Source organism: Triticum urartu, chromosome 3A, assembly GCF_056163025.1.
Source record: "Triticum urartu cultivar PI428250 chromosome 3A, HENAU_Tu73, whole genome shotgun sequence".
Taxonomy (NCBI): domain Eukaryota; kingdom Viridiplantae; phylum Streptophyta; class Magnoliopsida; order Poales; family Poaceae; genus Triticum; species Triticum urartu.
This window is the reverse complement of record NC_141875.1, coordinates 742,292,530-742,309,488: the sequence shown is the minus strand read 5'-3', so window position 1 is coordinate 742,309,488 and position 16,959 is coordinate 742,292,530. Positions and strand designations below refer to the sequence as shown.

At 50.8% G+C, this 16,959-nt stretch overlaps 1 pseudogene; it reads right to left on the bottom strand.

Annotated features, from left to right (window-relative positions):
- Window positions 1–10,391: 10,391 nt before the first annotated feature.
- LOC147982555 (uncharacterized) lies at window positions 10,392–11,934 on the bottom strand (annotated as a pseudogene).
- Between the last annotated feature and the right edge of the window lie 5,025 nt (window positions 11,935–16,959).

The following is a 16,959-nucleotide window of genomic DNA, read 5'->3' as shown; positions in this document are numbered from 1 at the left end:
AGGGGGCACATCAGCCCACTAAGGAGTTGTGCGCCCCTCCCACCCCATCTCATGTAACTTGGAGAGGTGGGGCACCTCCACCTGGCTTGGGAGGCAAGCCCCCACCTGGCTTGGCTTGGGGGGCAAGTCTCCCTAGGATTTCCCTAGGGAGATCCAATCTGCATTGGCTGCCGTCCCCTAGGGAAACCCTAGGGCGCCTCCTCCTCCCCCCTTCCCCCTATATGTAGTGAGGGGGAGAGAGGGAAGCTAGACCCCTTCCCTTGGCGCAGCCCTCCCTCCTCCTACACCTCCTCCTCTATAGTGCTTGCCGAAGCCCCGCCGGAGAATCGCAAGCTCCACCACCATGCCGTCGTGCTGCCGGAGCTCTCCCTCAACTTCTCCTCTCCTGTTGCTGGATCAAGAAGGAGGAGACGTCCCCGGGCTGTACATATGTTTAACGCGGATGCGCCATCCGTTCGGCGCTTGGATCGGATCTTCCGCGATTTGAATCGCCACGATTACGACTCCATCAACCGCGTTTTTGTAATGCTTCCGCTTAGCGATCTTCAAGGGTATGAAGATGCACTCCCTCTCTCTCGTTGCTAGCATCTCCTAGATTGATTTTGGTGACACGTAGGAATTTTTTTTGAATTATTACTACGTTCCCCAACACTGCTTCGAGGGGGACACCACTAGCAATGGAACTCCTAACATGGAACTACCGGTGTTTGGGAAATCGGCCGACACCTCGTGTCGCGCGCTATTGGATGCCCTGAAGGACTATAAACCTGAGGTATTGCTTTTTTCAGAAATGCACCTAGACACTTAATCGACTCAATGTCTAAAGAGAAGGCCGTAGATGGACTTAAATGCAGCAAATCCTGGTGATGGAGAAGTGGTGGTGTTCATCTTTTCCTGGAAACATGACGTTATTATTTGACGATATTTAGAGGGTCTCCCTGCTTTGAATTATAAGGCAACGACCAACCACAAAGTGCATACAAATAGGCGACCAAGTTGCGAGAAAACATAAAATAAATAGTCTTGCTGGGGGCTCAGCGCTACATCCCCTGAAATGAAGCTATGAAACCAATTCGGCTTGGGAGGAGGTAATGGTGGCGGTGGATGTGGCGACGGAGGCATCAACATAGGTGTGAGACGTGAGGTGATGGATCAAAGGTCGGCGGAGATCTTGCCGATGTTCTCCCGAGCATGCCGCTTGCTAAGCAGCCACCATAGCTGTAGAAATTCACGCAATTTGTAAATAGCACAGTCACCTGAAGTGGGATCACATTCTGAATCACATGCTTATTACGCACATTCCATACATGACTTTATTATTTAGTTGCTCTACTATGATTTCAAACAGAATTCGTATGCAAGTTGTGGAGTTGCAAGACTTGATTTGGAGATAAATTATCAAACATAATTCATGGGAAAGAATGCGGGACATGCATCAACATGACATGCCTTGGGTCATGTTTTGTGACTTTATGAGACTATTTATACTATGCAGATGTTTCCGTATGCGCTGTCTTATTCGCAGAGAGAAACAACCGATAACTGATAATAGTATGCTTTGCGGAGCTTGTCAGGCTCAGGAGCAAAACTTTGGAAGATATCAAACAAAAAACATATTTTCATAAAGTGTTGCCGAATAATGAATCATATTCAATTTGAGAAAAATTAAGCATATGAGATTCTTAGAAAGGAAAAGTGCTCCCAGTTTGTAGTAAACTTGGATAGATGGTTCAAAAAACAAATTTGATAGATGGGCTAGCTGCTAATACACATTGTACCAGTACCAGTAACTTAGATAACTTAGTCCTGCACATAACACTGTCAGCAACTTGGATAGATGGTTCCGCAAACACTAAGATAGATGGGGCTCATATTACAGTAACTTCAATATATGGGGCTGCTGCATAACTTAGTTCTCCACACACAGATAGTTACGGTATGTGCAGGACATGAGGAGATTTCATAAATAATGTAGTAATCGCTAATATAATTCCAACAGACTCTTAGCATCGCTACGAGTGAGAAAGTCTCATCGTAGTCAACTCCTTGAACTTGTCGGAAAACATTGTTACTACAAGTTGAGCTTTCTTAATGGTGATACTTACCATCATTGTCCGTCTTCCTTTTAAAATCCATATGTACCTAATAGCCTTACGACCATCAAGTAGTTCTTCCAAAGTCTACACTTTGTTTTCATATATGGATCCTCTCTCGGATTATATGGCCTCGAGCCATTTTGGAATCCAGGCCCACCATCGCTTCTCCATAGCTCGTAGGTTCATTGTTGTCTAGCAACATGACTTCCAAGACAGGATTACGTACCACTCTAAAGTAGTACGCATCCTTGTCATCCCACGAGGTTTGGTAGTGACTTGATCTGAAGTTTCATGATCACTATCATAAGCTTCCACTTCAATTGGTGTAGGTGCCACAGGAACAACTCCCTGTGCCCTGCCACACACTAGTTGAAGAGACGGTTCAATAATCTCATCAACTCTCCACCATCCTCCCACTCAATTCTTTCGAGAGAAACTTTTCCTCGAGAAAGGACCCGATTCTAGAAACAATCCCTTATTGCTTTCGGATCTGAGACAGGAGGTATACCCAACTGTTTTGGGTGTCCTATGAAGATGCATTTATCCGCTTTGGGCTCGAGCTTATCAGCCTGAAACTTTTTCACATAAGCGTCGCAGCCCCAAACTTTTAAGAAATGACAGCTTAGGTTTCTCTAAACCATAGTTCATACGGTGTCATCTCATCGGAATTACGTGGTGCCCTATTTAAAGTGAATGTGGTTGTCTCTAATGCCTAACCCATAAACTATCGTGGTAATTCGATAAGAGACATCATGGTATGCATCATATCCAATAGGGTGCAGTTATGATGTTCGGACACACCATCACACTATGGTGTTCCAGGCTGTATGAGTTGTGAAACAATTTCCACAATGTCTTAATTCTGTGCCAAACTCGTAATTCAGATATTCATCTCTATGATCATACCGTAGATATTTTATCCTCTTATCACGACGATCTTTCAACTTCACCCTGAAATTACTTGAACCTTTCAATAATTCAGACTCGTGATTCATCAAGTAAATATACTCAACATCTACTCAAATCATCTGTGAAGTAAGAACATAACGATATCCACTACATGCCTCAGCACTCATTGGACTGCACACATCAAAATGTATTACTTCCAACAAGTTGCTTTCTAGTTCCATTTTACTGAAAACGAGGCTTTCAGTCATCTTGCCCATGTGGTATGATTTGCATGTCTCAAGTGATTCAAAATCAAGTGAGTCCAAACGGTCCATTTGCATGGAGTTTCTTCATGCATATACACCAATAGACATGGTTCGCATGTCTCAAACTTTTCAAAAACGAGTGAGCCCAAAGATCCATCAACATGGAGCTTCTTCATGCGTTTTATACCGATATGACTTACGTGGCAGTGCCACAAGTAGGTGGTACTATCATTACTATCTTATATCTTTTGGCATGAACGTGTGTATCACTACGATCGAGATTCAATAAACCATTCATTTTAGGTGCAAGACCATTGAAGGTATTACTCAAATAAACAGAGTAACCATTATTCTCCTTAAATGAATAACCGTATTGCGATAGACATAATCCAATCATGTCTATGCTCAACGCAAACACCAATCTCGATGGTAGAGGGAGCGTGCGATGCTTGATCACATCAAGCTTGGGAAAAACTTCCAACACATATCGCCAGCTCACCTTTAGCTAGTCTCCGTTTACTCCGCAGCCTTTTATTTCGAGTTTACTAACACTTAGCAACCGAACCGGTATCTAATACCATGGTGCTACTAGGAGTACTAGTAAAGTACACATTAACACAATCTATATCCAATATACTTCTATCGACCTTGCCAGCCTTCTCATCTACCAAGTATCTAGGGTAATTCTGCTCCAGTGGCTGTTCCCCTTATTACAGAAGCACTTAGTCTCGGGTTTGGGTTCAACCTTGGGTTTCTTCACTAGAGCAGCAGCTGATTTGCCGTTTCATGAAGTATCCCTTCTTGCCCTTGCCCTTCTTGAAACTAGTGGTTTCATCAACAATTGATGCTCCTTCTTGATTTCTACTTTTGTGGTGTCAAACATCGCGAATATCTCAAGGATCATCATATATGTCCCTGATATATTATAGTTCATCACGAAGCTCTAGCAGCTTGGTGGTAATGAGTTCGGAGAAACATCACTATCTCATCTGGAAGATCAACTCCCACTCGATTCAAATGATTGTTGTACTCAGACAATCTGAGCACAAGCTCAACAATTGAGCTTTCCTCCCTTAGTTCGCAGGCTAAGAAAATCGTCGGAGGTCTTATACCTCTTGACGTGGGCACGAGCCTAAAATCCCAATTTCAGCCCTCGAAACATCTCATATGTTTCGCGACGTTTCAAAACGTCTTCGGTGCCTCAACTCTAAACCGTTTAACTGAACTATCACGTAGTTATCAAAATGTGTATGTCAGATGTTCGCAACATCCACAGACAACGTTCGAGGTTCAGCACACTGAGCAGTGCATTAAGGACATAAGCCTTCTATGAAGCAATGAGGACAATCCTCAGTTTACGGACCTAGTCCGCATAATTGCTACTATCAACTTTCAACTAAATTTTCTCTAGGAACATATCTAAACAGTAGAACTGAAGCGTGAGCTACGACCTAATTCGCGAAGAACTTTTGACTATGTTCAGGATAATTAAGTTCATCTTATGAACTCCCACTCAGATAGACATCCCTCTAGTCATCTAAGTGATTACATGATCCGAGTCAACTAGGCCGTGTCCGATCATCACGTGAGACGGACTAGTCATCATCGGTGAACATCTTCATGTTGATCGTATCTACCATACGACTCATGCTCGACCTTTCGGTCTCTTGTGTTCCGAGGCCATGTCTGTACATGCTAGGCTCGTCAAGTCAACCTAAGTGTTTCGCGTGTGTAAATCTGTCTTACACCCGTTGTATGTGAACGTTAGAATCTATCACACCCGATCATCACGTGGTGCTTCGAAACAACAAACTGTCGCAACGGTGCACAGTTAGGGGGAACACTTTCTTGAAATTATTATGAGGGATCATCTTATTTACTACCGTCGTTCTAAGTAAACAAGATGCAAAAACATGATAAACATCACATGCAATCAAATAATAGTGACATGATATGGCCAATATCATATAGCTCCTTTCATCTCCATCTTGGGGCTCCATGATCATCTTGTCACCGGCATGACACCATGATCTCCATCATCATGATCTCCATCATCGTGTCTCCATGAAGTTGCTCGTCAACTATTATTTCTACTACTATGGCTAACACGTTTAGCAATAAAGTAAAGTAATTTACATGGCGTTTCTCAATGACACGCAGGTCATACAAAAAATAAAGACAACTCCTATGGCTCCTGCCGGTTGTCATACTCATCGACATGCAAGTCGTGATTCCTATTACAAGAACATGATCTCATACATTACATATATATCATTCATCACATCCTTTGGCCATATCACATCACAAAACACTTGCTGCAAAAACAAGTTAGACGTCCTCTAATTGTTGTTGCAAGTTATTACGTGGCTGCTATAGGTTTCTAGCAAGAACATTTTCTTACCTACACCAAAACCACAATGTGAATTGCCAATTTCTATTTACCCTTCATAAGGACCCTGTTCATCGAATCCGATCCGACTAAAGTGGGAGAGATAGACACCCGCCAGCCACCTTATGCAGCTAGTGCATGTCAGTCGGTGGAACCGGTCTCACGTAAGCGTACGTGTAAGGTTGGTCCGGGCCGCTTCATCCCACGATGCCGCCGAATCAAGATAAGACTAGTAACCGCAAGATAATTGACAATATCGACGCCCACAACTACTTTGTGTTCTACTCGTGCATAGTAACTACGCATAGACCTAGCTCATGATGCCACTGTTGGGGAACGTAGCAGAAATTCAAAATTTTCCTACGTATCACCAAGATCTATCTATGGAGAAACCAGCAATGAGGGGAAGGAGAGTGGATCTACATACCCTTGTAGATCGCTAAGCGGAAGCGTTCAAGAGAACGGGGTTGAAGGAGTCGTACTCGTCGTGATTCAAATCACCGGAGATCCTAGTGCCGAACGGACGACACCTCCGCGTTCAACACACGTACAGCCCGGTGATGTCTCCCATGCCATGATCCAGCAAGGAGAGAGGGAGAGGTTGAGGAAGACTCCATCCAGCAGCAGCACAACGGCGTGGTGGTGGTGGAGGAGCGTGGTACTCCAGCAGGGCTTCGCCAAGCACCGCAAGAGACGAGGAGGGAGAGGGGTAGGGTTGCGCCAAGAAGGAGAGGAACTCGTGTGTCTTGGGCGGCCCAAACCTCAAGTATATATAGGGGGATGGGAGGGGCTGCGCCCCCACCTAGGGTTCCGTCCCTAGGGGTGGCGGCCAGGTGGAGGGGGAGAGGGAGGCGCACCAGGCATGGGCCCTAAGGCCCATCTGCCCTTAGGGTTTGCCCCCCCTCCTCCCCTTAGGCGCCTTGGGCCCTTGTACGGGGCGCACCAGCCCACCTGGGGCTGGTCCCCTCCCACACTTGGCCCATGCAGCCCTCCGGGGCTTGTGGCCCCACTTGGTGGACCCCCGGGACCCTCCCGGTGGTCCCGGTACGTTACCGATAAACCCCGAAACTTTTCCGGTGACCAAAACAGGACTTCCCATATATAAATCTTTATCTCCGGACCATTCCGGAACTCCTCGTGACATCCGAGGTCTGATCCAGGACTCCGAACAACATTCGGTAACCACATACAAACTTCCTTTATAACCCTAGCGTCATCGAACCTTAAGTGTGTAGACCCTACGGGTTCGGGAACCATGCAGACATGACCGAGACGTTCTCCGGTCAATAACCAACAGCGGGATCTGGATACCCATGTTGGTTCCCACATGTTCCACGATGATCTCATCGGATGAACCACGATGTCGAGGATTCGATCAATCCCGTATACAATTCCCTTTGTCTAGTGGTACGATATTTGCCCGAGATTCGATCGTCGGTATCCCGATACCTTGTTCAATCTCGTTACTGGCAAGTCTCTTTACTCGTTCCGTAACACATCATCCCGTGATCAACTCCTTGGTCACATTGTGCACATTATGATGATGTCCTACCGAGTGGGCCCAGAGATACCTCTCCGTTTACACGGAGTGACAAATCCCAGTCTCGATACGTGCCAACCCAACAGACACTTTCGGAGATACCTGTAGTGTACCTTTATAGCCACCCAGTTACGTTGTGACGTTTGGCACACCCAAAGTATTCCTACGGTATCCGGGAGTTGCACAATCTCATGGTCTAAGGAAATGATACTTGACATTAGAAAAGCTTTAGCATACGAACTACACGATCTTTGTGCTAGGCTTAGGATTGGGTCTTGTCCATCACATCATTCTCCTAATGATGTGATCCCGTTATCAACGACATCCAATGTCCATGGTCAGGAAACCGTAACCATCTATTGATCAACGAGCCAGTCAACTAGAGGCTTACTAGGGACATGGTGTTGTCTATGTATCCACACAATTATCTGAGTTTCCTATCAATACAATTCTAGCATGGATAATAAACGATTATCATGAACAAGGAAATATAATAATAACCAATTTATTATTGCCTCTAGGGCATATTTCCAACAGGTCTGTCGTTTAGACGACCAAGACACGAGGTTATCGCCAAGATACACACAGTAGCCAGAGGTGGAGCGCCTGGTGTCGGGACATCCAGCCCAGTCAGCGTCAGAGTATGCCGTGAGGGCCGTGGAGGAGGAGCTGGAGATATGCAGGCTAAGATCGAGTGTACCCTTGAGATACCGAAGAATGCGCCTGACCAAGTGCATATGGGGCTCCCGCGGTGCGTGCATGTACAAACAGGCCTGCTGTACGGCGTGCGCTATATCGGGACGAGTGAGTGTCAAATACTGCAAGGCACCGGCGTAGCTCAGATATTCCGTGGGATCGGAAAGAAGAAGACCATCCGGAGCCGAAAGTTTGCACTTGGTGTCGATGGGAGTGGCTACAGGATTGCAGTTAACCATACCAGCGCGCTGAAGAAGCTCCAAGCATACTGTCGCTAAGAGAGAACCATGCCCGAGAGTGTCCGAGTGATGGAGATACCGAGGAAGAATGACAAGGCACCAAGGTCGGTCATAGCAAACTCGGCATGCAACCGCTGGATGAGGTCTCGTAGGAGCCTGTCTGTCGATGCAGTGATGACAATGTCGTCCACATATAATAAGAGGTAGGCGAGGTCGGATCCACGCTGGTAGATAAAGAGAGAGACATCCGACTTGGATGCCACAAAGCCGAGCCGGTGTGCAAAGAGCGCAAAGCGCTGGTACCAAGCACGTGGGGCCTGCTTGAGGCCATAGAGCGATTTATGCAGGCGGCACACATAGTCCGGGCAGCGAGCGTCGACGAGGCCAGGTGGTTGTTGACAGTAAACCTCCTCGTCAAGATTGCCATTGAGAAAGGCGTTCTTGACATCAAGCTGGTGGATCGGCCATGACCGCGAGACGACAATGCTGAGGACGATGCGGATGGTGGCAGGCTTAACAACAGGATTGAATGTCTCGTCAAAGTCAATGCCTTGTTGTTGAGAGTAGCCACGTACCACCCATCTTGCCTTGTACCGGGCAAGGCTGCCGTCCGAGTGAAATTTATGCTTGAAAATCCACTTCCCTGAAACAACATGAGCACGAGGAGGACGTGGAACAAGAGACCACGTCCCGTTAGTGACAAGAGCATCAAATTCCTTGGTCATAGCACGACGCCAGTGGGGGTCATGGAGTGCACCCCGGTATGTTTTAGGTATTGGGGAGGGAGTGGAGTGGGAGGCGGAAAGGTTGAGATGATCGGTGTGTTGAAATAGACCACGTTTAGCCCGGGTGACCATAGTATGGGTGTTGGACGGAGAGGGAGGCCGGTGAATAACTACCGGCGGGGACGCGTCGCTCAAGATAGGGATGGAGTCTGTCGTTGGGTTAGAAGAGGGTATGGGCGTCTCGGAAGAGAGGGACCCGGGAGGAGTACGGGCAGGGGCTGACGTAGGGGATGGGGAAGACGCGCCATGAAAAGCGGGTGACAGAGTTGCATGCATGTCGGGCGCCGGGTGCGGTGCGAACCCTGGCGGGTGACTGGGTAGGGAGCATGCGGGGGATCGGGGCGTGGAGTGGGCCGCTGGCGTGGTGTGGCGAGCTGGCGGGGTGCGAGCTGGCGGGGAGGTGCGAGCGGGCGGAGTCGCATGGGAGGGGGTGCCATGCATAGCGGGTGCTGGATGTGCATGCATAACGGGTAGGGTAGGGTGTTCTGTGGTGGCTAGGTCGAGAAGAAAATCGAGGGCAGCAACAGAATTGGAGGGCCGATCGGGAGAGTGGGAGAAGGGGAAAATAGTCTCGTCAAATATCACATGACGAGAGATGATGACACGGCGAGTTGATAGATCGAGGCAACGATAGCCTTTGTGATTAGTTGGGTAACCTAAGAAGACACAAGCAACGGATCGTGGGGCGAGCTTGTGTTTGGCGGTAGCGGATTGGTTAGGGTAACATAGACAACCGAAGACACGGAGAGTAGAGTAGTTCGGTGGTGTGTCGTATAGACGTATGTATGGTACCGAAAAACCAATAGACTGGGAGGGGCGTATGTTGACAAGGTATGTTGCCGTGGCAAGAGCTTCAGCCCAATAGCATGGTGGCATGGATGACTGGAAAAGAAGGGTTCGAGTGACATCGTTGATGGTGCGGATTGCTCGTTCGGCCTTGCCGTTTTGAGCGGACGTATAGGGGCATGAGAGACGGAGATGAATGCCGTTGGTGGAGAAATATGTGGTGACCGTGGAGTTGAGAAATTCTGTCCCGTTGTCGGCTTGCATGGCAATGAGAAAGCGCGAAAATTGCGTACGGATGGAAGCGATTAAGTTAATAATGGTTTGAGCAGTCTCAGATTTTTGGCGAAGGGGAAAAGTCCACATGAAATGAGAAAAATCATCGACAATAATAAGATAGTATTTGAAACCAGAATTACTCAAAAGTGGTGATGTCCAAAGATCACAATGTATCAACTGAAAGGGTTCGACACTTATTGAAGTAGACCTAGTGAATGGCAAGCGCACGTGTTTGCCAAGTTGGCAAGCATGACAAACATGCGAGGCTGCTTTATTACAAGAAATAAAAGAGTTCTTATGAAGACGGGACATGGCATCACGTCCCGGATGTCCTAAGCGACGATGCCAAAGCTCGGTCGAGGTGGTGGCGAGGAGTCCATGAGCATGGTGGTTGATGATCGAGGACGGGAAGACGTAGAGATCTCCGAGGCTATTGCAACGAAGAATCACGGCCTTGGTGTGAAGGTCCTTCACAGAAAAGCCGAACGGGTCAAATTCGATGGAACAGAGATTATCAATAGTAAAACGACGAACAGAAAGTAAGTTCTTGACAATATGAGGTACTAGTAAGACATGTCGAAGAACAAGAGAACGGGCGGAAGTGGGAATATATGCGTGGCCAGTATGAGTGATGGGTAAGGTTGAGCCATTGCCAACAGTGACAAGGGAGGAGGAACATGAGGGAGATAGGTTGTGAAGCATACCGGGATCGGACGCCATATGTGCGGTGGCGCCGGAATCCATGACCCACTCACCAACGGTCGAAGGGGTGGCGGCGTTGTTCAGGGCAGTAAGGAGGGCGGAGCAGTCCCACGCCGGCGTGCCGCCATAAGCAGGTGTCGGTGGAGGATTGGTGCCGAACGCCTGGCCATGGAGCGGGGCGAGGGAGGTGAAGGCCTGGGCCGGTGGCAGCGCTGGAGGCCGCGGGCCAAGCAGACCAGCCCCAGCGTTGGGTCGCATCACGGGCGGCGGTGAACCTGTTGGGCGTGCCCGGTGTACGGGTTAAAGCAGACCCAAGGGCCGACGGAGGAGGGCGCCCCGCGCTGGTGTTGGCCGTCGCTGAAGTTGGAGTGCCCGCTGCCGTTGTTGCCGCCTCCAGCAGCCTTCTTCTTCCTCCGGTTGTTGTTGTTGCGATTCCCACCAGAAGAGCCACCACCCGTGGTGTTGCCATGGCGAGAGCCGTCACCACGGTCATTACCACGGTGGTGACCAGAAGGAGCAGAGCCGCCGGCGCCATGGGAGGAGGAGCCGCCGTACAGGGCGGTCTGGTTGCCAAGCGCGATGGAGTTCGCGAGCTGGGTCTCGCGGAGTGTCAGCAGCGACCTCGTCTGGCTGAACGAGGGAAGAGGACTCTGCATAGTCACGATCGTCGTGATGTCGGAGAAGCGCGCGTTGAGCCCACGGAGGCAATTGAGGACAAGGGTCTGGTCAGAGACAGGGGTGCCGACGTCGCTGAGAGCGTCAGAGAGGGCCTTCAGGCGATGACAGTAGGCGGTGACGGAGAGATCACCTTGGACGAGGCTGCGGAACTCCGCCTCCAGATAGACAGCTCAAGTCATCTGATTATCCAGAAAGAGATTAGTGACGAGCGTCCAGGCCTCCTGCGCCGTTTGATCCTCCGCCATCATAATGTCCAGAATCTCATCAGAGATGGACCCGTACAGCCAAGAACGCACGACGTAATCCTCGAGCATCCAGTCCGCGGTGCGGTCCTCCTCGGCGGTGGCGGTGTTGACGTGGGAGAGAAGGTCATACTTGCCGAGGAGAACCCTAATGAGCATCCTCCACTTGGTGAAATTGGAAGCCTGAAGGTCCAAGGTAACAGGAACATGTGTGCGGACCCTTGCGACGTTGATGGCGGGAGATGCGGTGGCGGGCATGGCAACGGTGGTGAGGGCGCCAGTGGTGGAGGTGGTGGTGGCGGGGAGGGATGGGGAGGTGAGGGAGGAGGTGGTGCTTGGGGAGGTGGACATGGCGGCTGGACCTGGGAGGGGAGGCGGGCGGCTTGGAGGAGGGTTGAGGATCGAGCAAGTCTGATACCAAGAAAACGATTATGCTGTGTAACTCACGCACCTTGATGGGCGTCCTTGTATACACATATAAAGGGGTTACATGCCTTGGTAATCAAGGAAAATCAGAAGAAATCCAGACAGAATCATACAACAAATATTCGGTGGGATTTTGTGTAAGTTTCTTATTACATGTGATATGAACAAAAGGATTACTTTAACATCCTATCTTTCCATATTGAAGCCATGTCTGAAGCTTTACGTGAGCAGTCTCAATTTCACTATAGGATTCGCCAATGAGCTGTGGGTTAAGCGACTTCAAATGCCATGAGCCCCATGCGGGGAGACCTGCATTATGATATTTCGGGTTTGGGGGGGGGGGGGGGGGGGTGCCGTCGCCCTCCTACCTGGTGCCACTTGATAACTTGCATGACGCCCAAGACTTCTACTAAGGTGAGTTGTGATCCCAAGGTTCCTGAATCTATTTGTAATTCAGAGCCATGGAGGAACTGTCCTGTTGGTGCAATCCTATTTCATTGGCATCTTAATCAAAGCTTGCTGAAGCTCGTGATGCACCTTTTTTGAATTGAACCATTGCATTTCTATCCACACTCCACAAACTTTTGGACTACCACCGCTGTAATGCAACCATGTTGTTTTTTTAGAAAAGAGAATTACCCCGGCTTCTGCATCTGGGCGATGCATACGGCCAGTTTATTAAGTATTCTCACAAGACCTTACAAAGTCATACAACAGCAAGACTGAAGCCACCGTCTAAGCAACAACTGTCGCTGCACCTATCCAATTGATGAAGGGGCGCAGATAGTCTGGGCCTAATACCAAACAAACATCGCAACCAAACTTAAACATTTAAGACCTGAGGTCCCAACCAGGACGCTTGCCGGGTATGGGGCACCTACCAGTCCGGCGCACTCCTCAACCAGGACGCCTGTCGGGTATGAGGCCGCCGCAGCCACCTGCCACCAATCCATCTTCAGAGCCGCACTGTTGCATATACTGTGCCAGGGCTCTCTGCCATCGACGCCACCATGACGTCTGACAGCGTCGTCCTCCTACGTGAGTCCATCCTCCCACAGCGAACTCCGAATCTGCACTGCGCCACGCCGTTAAGATTCGTCAACATCAGTGTGTAGGATGAAGCACCGCTCCACCAAAGAATCCGTCCTCTGGTCCCTCGATCACGTGTGTACCTCCAAGAATGACGCCCCCAAGGAATGAACTACACCAGAGAGCCGCCGTCATCCGATCTAGGGTTTCCCCCGGAGGTAGCAGAGAGTGGCCTTGAACTTCTCCGCGGCGATGCCTTCAAGAAGGGAACGATGCAGATAGCGCCGCCACCGCCGGCCTTAGCAGAAGCCAAAGGCAAGTTTTCACCTAGATCAGTTCGAAGGGATCCAACTCTCGTACACGGGCTGCCGTCACTACCAGGACCACCAAGCAGACCCTGGAATACCGGCAAATCAGCGAGCCGCCGGCACCACAACATCCAGATAGCCGGCCACACCGGGCCGCCGCCATCCCCTGCGCCATCCGGGTCAGAGACGGAGCCGCCGACCGCACAGGAACCGCCGTCGCTTGCACACGCCGGAGCGCCGCCGAGAGCCCAGCGCCCGCCATCGCTTGCCGAAGCAAGCCTCCGCCCGAGCACTGACGCCACCGTGGAGCCATCAAATCAGGGAGGAAGACGTCGCGCGCCGACCACCCTCGCGGACCCCGCCGCACGCCCGAGCGCCGGCGCCACCTCAGCGCCATCACATTGGGAGGAGGAGGAGCCCGCGCCTCGCGGCCCCGCGCAGACCACGCCGCCGCCAGCGCCGCGTAGAGGAGCCCCGCCCAGATCCGTCGGCGGCCTGACCTGCCGCCGAGCCAAGCGCCGCCGCGACGACCGGCCGTCCCGCGCCGCCCAGGAGCCTCGCGAGGAGGGAGGGAGCCCCGCCGCCGCCAACGCACGCGCGGGCTTTGCCCGGCGGCGTCCCCTGACGGCGGCGAGGGAGAAGGAAGGCGAGAAAGGGGAGCGGTGCGGTGATCTACTATTCCGCCCGGTCCGCTCGCGGGAGCGGCACGGGGGACTTCACCTCTTTGCCATCACGTGAACCCTGTAGTCCTGGAGACCTGGACTGTAAGCAGCTGCCAGCTGGTGATTTTTCACGTGCAACCATGTGGTACCCGGAACCAAGTGGACATCATTATTCACACAACCAGCGTGTTACACTGAGATCAGCATGGCGATTATCAGCATAACAAACAAACACAAAAGTGCTACATAAATTAATATGTAAAGTTAGATTTGTTGAAATATATTGTCGCCTCTCTCCATCAGTTCGGACTTTTGGAGCAACTCGCTGGTGCATGAATTCAATATAGTATACGAGCCAAGTGGTCTGGAGTTCAAGATCCTGCCAATGCAATACTAAAAAAGTGATTCTACCGCCTAAATCGATCTCACATCTAAGGCCAACTCCACCGCGCGACCCTATCCTGTCCGGCCCCATCCGTTTGGGGTAAAAGGGACAAAAAAGGCGGCCCAGCGCGCGGGAGCAAACGGACTTTTGTCCGCTTTGTGTCCGCTTTCGACCCATTCCCGGCCCAAACTTGCGCCGCTTTTGGGGTGAAACGGACACCACGCGGACACGCAGGTCGTCTGCGCGTGTCCTCCCCTGGCCCGCCCGTCGGTGGCACAAGACGGGCCTTTTTCTATCCGCCCCCCTCCCTCCCTCCGGCCGCACCCCCTCCACTCTTCCCCACTCTTCCCGTCGTCGCCACCGCCGCCGCCGCTGCCATTGCAGTCGTGCAGTTCGGACGCGAGCTCGCCCAACCCCTTCCCCTCGGCGCCGGGCTCGGACGCGACCACGGCCACCTGGTTTGCGCACCCGCCGGCCAGTTTTGGGGCGGATCCGGTCGGTCTTGAGCTCAGCCGGCTGTGGGAGGCCGGGCCGAGCCATGGACTGGCCGGGCACCTCACCGGAAGGCCCTGGCAGGGCCGCAAGGTCACATGCAGGCAGTGGCTCCTCCTCTAGCCGCTCGGATCTGCACCGTCGGTGGTCCGCCGGCAGATACACGAATGGCGGCCGGCTGGGCTCGGTGCTTGCCCAAAAGCTCGCCGGCGCACCGTTGCCACTCATTAAGTGCGACCACTGCCCAAGGATGGTCGTGCGCCTCGTGTCTACAACGCCGGAACATCCCGGATGGGTGTTCATCAAGTGCTTAAACGATGGGGTATGCGCTTTTTTTAGCGTCGGTTTGTGCTCTAGATTTAACTAGTTGTGCTAACTTCAAATTTTGTTGTGTAGAATGGATGCAAGTTTTGGTATTGGGAAGAAGAGTACATCGATATATTGATAGAGCAAAATTTAGTACATGTTCGTGCACTTTTAGCTAGCATAGAGGCTATAAATGAGACAAGTGCACTTGTTGCTAGATTAGAGGCTAGACACGAGACTAGATGTGAGGAGGAAGCAACATCGACTTCTGGCTTGAATAAGAAAGGAGGATGCCAGATCGAGCCTCCTCCTCCACAGATCAACAACGAGTGCATCGAGAAGGCCCTAACCCAACTCAAGGGAGCAGTTATGGAAGTTGGGTATCTTCTAAAATGTATTCTTGTGGTTCTTGTTTTCTTTGGTCTTGCTTTACGAGTCAAAATGTGATGATGTATTTTTCATATACCAAAAATGAATAATGAAATAAAGTTAAGGACTTGCAAAGAAATAATACGCGGACAGGATGCGGCCGGGATGCGTCCGCGCGCTGGGCGCACGGCCACCGCATCCCAGGACAGGCCCGGACACGACCCCAAATCCCTACCCAAAGGGACAAAAACCGGACAAAACGGACGTCCGTTTGGGGTCGCGCGGTGGAGTTGGCCTAACAACTACAATAGGCAAGACGTGAGGGAGAGTGTTGAAATATATTGCCCGCCTCGCTCCATCAGTTCGGACTTTTGGAGCAACTGGCTGGTGCATGAACTCAATAAGATTTACTACAATGCCTATAGTAACTAGTCGGCATAACTTTACATATAGATAGATATAAGCCATGATAAATAAAGATAGTGGAAGGACGACATGGAATCGATCCACAGTGTGATCAAGCTGAATCAATCGGATTTGACGATCACCTATTGAGAGCTGCTTCATCCCTCCACCACTTCCTATTGTCAGGTCCAGCGAATCCAGGTAGTTCCCTGTAGTGGGCGGCAAGCTGCTCGGCGGGGACGTCAACGTAGCTATTGGTCAGAAAATCGACGTTGATCTTTGCCAGCAGCAGCTCCTCGCTGTGGCCTGCGTCGGTCTTCTTGTGTGGAACCTTGCCGTCCAGCTTCTTCTGCTGATCGTAGATCCAGATCCAGCCTAGCGGGAAGGTCAGCAGATCACCCTTGAGCGCCTCCCGCAGCAGGATCTCAATCACGATTGGAAAGCTGGAAGCCTCCGTGCCTGCCATCCGTGGATCTACGTACTGGTCAACTGCGTAACGATTGCAGTTTTGGTGGATCTGGGGGGTTAACGCTAGGGTGGCGATGGCGTTGTCATCTCGATAGGCGAGAGGCGAGAACCCTACCTTAACCTGGACATCGAGATAGACGGCCGACTCTGGGTGGGGTGTCTATAGGAATATTTTATGTCGGTTAAAAAAATATGGCGGGAATCGGCCAGCACAACAGCCATTGGATCAATCTGCACTTCTCCAATCACCTCACGGACTCACCGTTTAAGACGTCAATGATGGTCTTGAAGTGGCCCGTACCGGCTTGTAGCATCATCCGCTAGTCTTTGCAGTACCCGCATGCGCCTTGACCCGCAGCATCGGCGACGCCGACCTTGCAGCATCACTTTTTGGCTTGCAATATCATCGCCTGGTCTTCGCAGCACCAACATTTTCCCTGCCCTGCAACATCTCCTTTCAGTGTTGTATCCAGGCTTGCTCCTCTGCATGCAACGGATATTATGGGTCATTGTAGCATGCCGCTTA